Here is a 6,441-nt window from a genome sequence, read left to right as displayed (position 1 = left end):
TCCGTTGTACTGGGAAGACTAACTTTTAATCAAATACTCTTTGTGCTATTTGAGTTTTATTTTAAGCACGTGCTACATAGCACCTATTCAAAACATGTTCTAAAAAAGAGGGAATACAGTTTATATGATGTAGTTTCTGTCTCTTCTTCCTCCTCTTTCCCTTCCCATCCCTACCTCCCCCTCCCCCTTCCTCTTCTTCCTCCTCTCCTTCTCCTTCTTCCCATGCAAACTGTAAATACGACCTAAGCAGAATGGCTTCTTTGCTCACACTTAGCCTCAGAAGTGGATGACCTTTTTTGTTGTTGGAAATGGGGAAAGAAAAAGGAAATTGAATGTTTAGAACTCCTGCATCTTCTGAAATCACAGAACTTCTGCCCTGGTCTCCGTTCCAGACCAGAAATGTTCTGTTCACACTTTGATCTTTCTCCTTTGAGCCAATCCAAGCTGCAGACGGATGGGTCAGTGCTTCCTGCACCTCTGACTCCAGGCAAAATGGGAGCCAGTCTCCTTTACTGCACCTTTGGGCGGAGACTCCTCCAAGGAGATCCAGCAACTGGCAGAGAGCCCAGCAGTGGCCAAGAGGGGAGCTCACTTTCCAGGCTTTATCAGGCAGCAACCCTGACCCCATGGTCCTCCCACCACAAAGGCACACACATTGGAAATCTGTTTTCAGGGTTTCTGGCTTTGACGGGCTTTTCAGGGCTGGACAGGCAAAGGAGGGAAGGCTCCACAGGGAATAGACTGGTGCGGGCCTATACTGTCGAAGGGGTCAGGTGGATCTTGTATTGTGGAAAGATGTCCAAGAGACGCTAAGAAATGAAAGAACCAGGTTACAAAGCCTGTATACAGTCTGGAAGGACTTCACCAAAATCTTTGACAGTGACTTGTTCTGGAGGAGAAGAGTTGGGCTAATGGTGACTTTTGCTTTCTCTTATTTCAAAGGTTTTGTTTTGTTTGTTTACAATTGGGCACACATCTTTTTTTTTTTTTTTTTAATGCTTACTGAATTTTCTTTGACAGATAGTCGAGGGAATGGGAGCAAGGACTATTGAAAAGCTGGGGAGAGGTTGTGGAATCTTCAGGAAATAGCCTTGTCAGTCCCAGAAAGGGTCTGTGTTTGGAACTGGAAGCCCCAGGGACCCTGGAGAGAGGAGCATACCTGAGGATGAGCCCCCCCCCCCACCCAAAGACTGAAAACCGCCTCTCAAACCCCAATGTGCCCATGAATCACCTGGAGACCTTGGTTAATTTACATTCTGTCTCACTGGGCCTGGATGCGCCTGCGACTCTGCGTTTCTAATGAGCTTCCCTGCAGCCCTGATGCTGCGGGTCCCAGACCACAAGAGGCTGGAGAGAGGTGGGCACGTGCGCGCACGGAGTCCCCCTGAGGTTCCCGGCTGTCGGGAGCCCGGCAAGACTCATTTTAATAACGGGGGTGAGGGCGCTCGGGGTAGGGGGAATGTCAGCCAAACGCACTGGAGGAGAATGAGACAGAAGGATAAAGGAGAGGGGGAGAGACTCACAGAGGCGAGAGGAAGAGAGTGGAAAGGCAAAGAGGAAAGGGAGAAGCAGGAGACCTTGCCCAGCTCCAGTCTTTCCCGCCGCCTTCTTCAAGCCCAAGGCCATGCGCGCAGTGCAGAGCGCCCGGGGCTCTCGGCGGGCGCTGCCCGCTGCCCCCATCATCCCCGCCCCCGCCTGCGGCGGAAGTTGCGGCCATCGGCCCTGAGCTGTGGCCAGTTTGCGGCGCCCACGCGGCGAGGTCCCGGCTTCCCGGTGCGCTCGGCAGCCCCGCGCAGCCCGGGAGTCGGGCTGGGGAGACGAGGCTGCGGAGTCCCTCGCCGGCTGCGCGTCCGGGCTGACCCTGGGGAGGGCACCGGGCGCCGGAGGGCCCTGCCCGGGTCCCCGGCCGCGCCGTTGCCCCGCGATGGGGACGCCCTCGTCTCCTCTCGCCCCGCGCGCCTCTCCCTTCCCGCTGTGTCCTCGCGCGGCCTGAAGCCCGTGGGCAGCGGCCTGAGCCCATCTCCGTCCGGGCCCCGCCCCCCCGCCCCGCACATTATAAGACGACCTGTTTGCCTTGAAGGTGGGGTGGAGGAGGGATCTGTCACCCTGCCTCCACATGACAGGGAGTGACAAACGTGGTCCTCATCCGGCAGTTTTGAATTTGGTTTAACGAGAGGGCAATGTTGTACCCCTGACGCTGAATTATTTTTGTCTTTTGTGGTGTGTGGAAACTCCAGGAAAACTCTTCGGATGTAACTGTCTTACCACCACCACTTACTTCTATTTATTGAGCCCTCCTGGGGCCTCTCCCTGCTCTGGGCCCCCGGGGATGCAAAGTGAGCTGGGGCACAGTGAGGACCCTCAGGGACCTCCCCTGCTGCAAGGGAGCCAGACCCTCACAACAGAGCAAGGTGGACCCTGACGGGGAGCAGGGAAAGCTCTGGGTGCTATAGTGTCTCAAGAAGGAGGTGATCCCTGAAAGGCTAGTACAAGACCGGATGGACCGGAGGAAGGGCAGGAGTGGGTGGAGGGAGCACGTGAAGATGAGGAAAGAGCAGAGCCCATCAGGTACTCTGGGTCCTGAGAAATGGAAGGTAGAAGGGGAGAGGCGTATTTGCACGTGTGTGCATTCCAAAGTATTCACCAAGCACCCTCCACGTGTCAGGTCCTGTGCTAGGCGCTGGGGCCGGGGATGACCCGGACCACTCCGGTCACTGAGTCTCATAGGGAAGACAAAGTATTTGTTTGCAGAGTTCTGCCTTCCAAGGGGGACAGGATGAGCAGCCGGTGGAGGCCAGGTGGACCCGGCAGTTGGCGTCAAAAGGCTCTGGACCTGATTCTTAAGGCAACAACAGGGAGATGCCATGCTGCTACATTTTCCAATATAACAAGGCAGGCCATCCATCCAGTGCTCAGAGCAGGCGTTCAACCCTCTGTATGTGGAAGTAAGAGGCTCCACGCCCTCCACGCTTGCAGCTCCCCACCCGGACCACACGGGGTAGGGGAACGCATGCATTTCCTGTCCCATCTCCGGAAACTGGCCTCTCAGACGTGTCACCTGTAGCCTGGAAGTGTCTCTCCCACACTCAGAAACCTGTTGCTTCCTCTAATGGAAGGTCTTAACCCCAGGCAGGGTCAGGGACTTCCTGGTCCCCTTTGTGCATGCCATCCTATACTCGAGTGGAGCGCACCCCACCTCAGGACTCGCTCTCCAGATTCATCTCTCTGTTCACCCTGATCCCCCATCTTCCAGATTAATCTCAATGGGGGGAGGGTGTAGTGGCCTAGTATCTCAGGGATGGCGGGAGAGAGTGGACAGAGGTGTCGGATTGAGCCGCTGAGGTCCTAGGACTTGGGATCTTGTGGGTGGAGTTTGAACTCAGCCCCTTCCCTGATCTTCAGTCTTCAGTATCTTCATCTGTAAAATGGGAACAATGTTCCTTCTTCTTAAGACCAAAGGGCTTTTGCAGAACTTGGGTAAGATAACAGTTTGTAAGGTGAGATCAATAAAAGTTAGTTCTGGGTCATTCCTTGGTCCGATCCCAACTTCATTCCACTGCGAACTTGGGGGGCATGTTAACTTCAATGGCAGGAATCCTTAGGCGCAGGTGACAGTCATGGGCTTGATGGGGGGCGGGTGATCCAGATGCAGGGACTGACTGGAGGGAAGGGGCTTTTAGTTTGGCGGGGGTGGTCTGCTGTTTTGTTTGTTGTTTCCGTTTAGGTGACATCTAAGCATGAACCAAGCCAGGGCAGGGGGTCCTTTATTCTCAAAGCCTCACGGTCACAAGTATTAGCAGAATAAAGAAATCACAAAGGGAGGATATCATTCAACCCTCTCATCCCCTTCTCAAATCTCACGGCAGACACACCCTTAGAGGCCACAAGTAGCTTCTAGAAACTCATTTTAGGAATGAGAGCCTGAGGCCAAGAGCAGACAACCCGAGATCCCTAAGTTTTGGATGCCCACCACCTCACTGGCTCCATCACCATGCTGCCTTCCGGGACCTGCCCCTCTGCTCAGGGGACCTTGAACAAATGGCCACACTCCTCTGAGGGTCAGTTTCCCCATCTGTAAAATGGGAGTAAGTAATACCTCCCTCCTAGGTCAGGGAGAGATGAAATGAGATGAAATCTGCCAGACCCACTAGGCACAGCTTAGATCACCTCTAAGTGGCCATTAGGTGGAAGTCACTACCCCTGTCATTCTAAATGCTCCCATATCCCCAGCAATCCAGATTACAGACCTCCTGGTTTACTGTGTAGCCCGAAGAAATACACACGCACCTTCCACCACATTTACATGAACTTTACCAGTTTGTTTTCACACCAGCCCACGTGCATATTTGCACGTGTGTGCATTCCAGAGTATTTACCAAGCACCCTCCACGTGTCAGGTCCTGTGCTAGGCGCTGGGGCCGGGGATGACCCGGACCACTCTGATCACTGAGTCTCACAGGGAAGACAAAGTATTTGTTTGCAGAGCTCTGCCTTCCAAGCGGTCTGATCGCTCACGTTTGGACGCCAAACGCTAACATTCCGCTTCCCTTCTGGTTTCCGAACCAGGAGCGATGGCTGCAATCTTTTTTCTTTTCTTTCCGGGAGCCTTGCCTCCCACCACCAGCCCCGGACCGCCCTGCGAAAGGACGCCGCTCTCCTTGGCACCCGGGTTGAGACGCTGCCTGAATGTGCGCAGGAACTCGGAGAAGGGAAAGGCGAGAACAGGAAAGAAAGGCCCGGGAGGAACCCGGGAAGAAGTGGGAGGTCTGCGCCTTTGGAGCCCCGCGCCAGCCCGCCCCGGCCCGTTTGGCACCAGCTCCTCCCGGGCCGCCAGGCGGCTGAGCAAAGGCCGGCCTGACACTCACCCGGCCTTTTGTGGGAGGGAAACACAAAGGAGAGGGAAAAACACGTCTTCCGTTTTGACGGAGGAGGCCGACAGCTCCGGGACGCCTGGACCAGCCAGGAACTCCCGGAGCCGGGCCCATTAGCCTCGGCAAGTGAGCACTCAATTTCGCGGGAAGGGGCTGAGGCCCAGCTGCGCGCGTGGGTGGGAACCGCGGTGCCCGGGACACTCCCAGGACGCGCACACCAGGCGCCGGGCGCAAGACCTGGACAAGTGCCGGGCCGCCTCGAGGACCCGCAAGAGAGCAAGCACCACTGGCCGAGCTCTAGTTTCTGATTATTCCTGGAGGGGGTAGGAGGACTCTCGGAGACGGAGCGAGAAGTGTTCAGCAAACTACTTGCCCAAGGGCTAAAGAAGCCCAGGGGACACAGTCCGCTCCCACCTCCCGAGCAAATCTCTGGCGACTGGAGGATGTTGGGGAAGGGTGCCCGGAGAAGGGGCTTGCAGCCTCGAGCTGCCAGCCCGAGCTCCGGAAGTGGGGAGTGAGGATCGCGAGGTGCCGGTGCACCGCCTCCGAATAGCCACCACTGCCTCGGCTCGGTGGCGCGGCGCTGGGGCCCGGAGCGTCCTTACGCGCGCCCACGCGGGAACCTGGCCAGTAAGCCAGCTCTCCTGCCTCCGGACTGTGCCTTCCCAGGCTCGGAACCCGCGCCGTGCCAGGAGGGACCCCCCCCCCGCCATCTTCGCCCCTGCTTCCGACTCCAGGCTTTGGAACAAGGGCGTAAAGAACCGCGCACTCTCGTGGACCGCGCAGGATGCAGGACGGCCGCCGGTGGCTAAAGCAACAAAAGGAACGGGGGCTCCAGGACACGTGCCGCCGGCTGGACTAACCTCAGCGGCTGCAACCCAGGCACGCACTCGTTGCGCCTGCTGGTGTTTATTAGATACACTGGCGTGCTCACAAGTCCACGCCCCGGTTGGTGGCCCAGAGCTCACAGCCCCACGAATGTCCTCACCGTCGGTGGCCGGGGGAAGCCCAAGGAATGACCTGCAAATACCCGGGCTCTGCCAGCTCCCCACCCCCGCTCCCTGCGTTCTTCTAAGTGCCAGACTCGCCTAACTGAACGGTGCTGGGTCATCCTCCGTGACCGGTGGACGACACATCTCCACGCTTCAGTTCTTCATGTTTTAAATACATATTTAACGGATGGTTGCAGAGCCAGCTGGGAAACGCGCGGGTTGAAAAATAATTCCCCAAAAGGCACGAACTGGGGCTTGGGGGAAAGCCCGCCTGGCTTTCTAGTGGAGACGGGGCTGGAAGACTTATCCAGAAGCTGGTAGCAATAATATGGGTTTCTTTTTGTATTTGTTTATTTTGTACCTTTCCTACTTGAAGGCGAATTATTCGCTAAGTTTATTTGTTTGTCTTTTTTTTTTTTAAAGCCGTACATGCAAGTTAAAAGTTCCCAAATAACGGAGGTAACCAGAGGCCGGTAACACTCCCTGGGAGACAGGGCTGAGGCGCGTTTGTGTGTCTGCAGTATAAAGGTCTAGTGTCCTGGATCTGAAGAAACAAGCCTCTGTACTTGAAATGTATG

The sequence above is a fragment of the Globicephala melas genome, chromosome 4, assembly GCF_963455315.2.
Source record: "Globicephala melas chromosome 4, mGloMel1.2, whole genome shotgun sequence".
Taxonomy (NCBI): Eukaryota; Metazoa; Chordata; class Mammalia; order Artiodactyla; family Delphinidae; genus Globicephala; species Globicephala melas.
Note: the sequence above shows the minus strand (reverse complement) of the source record.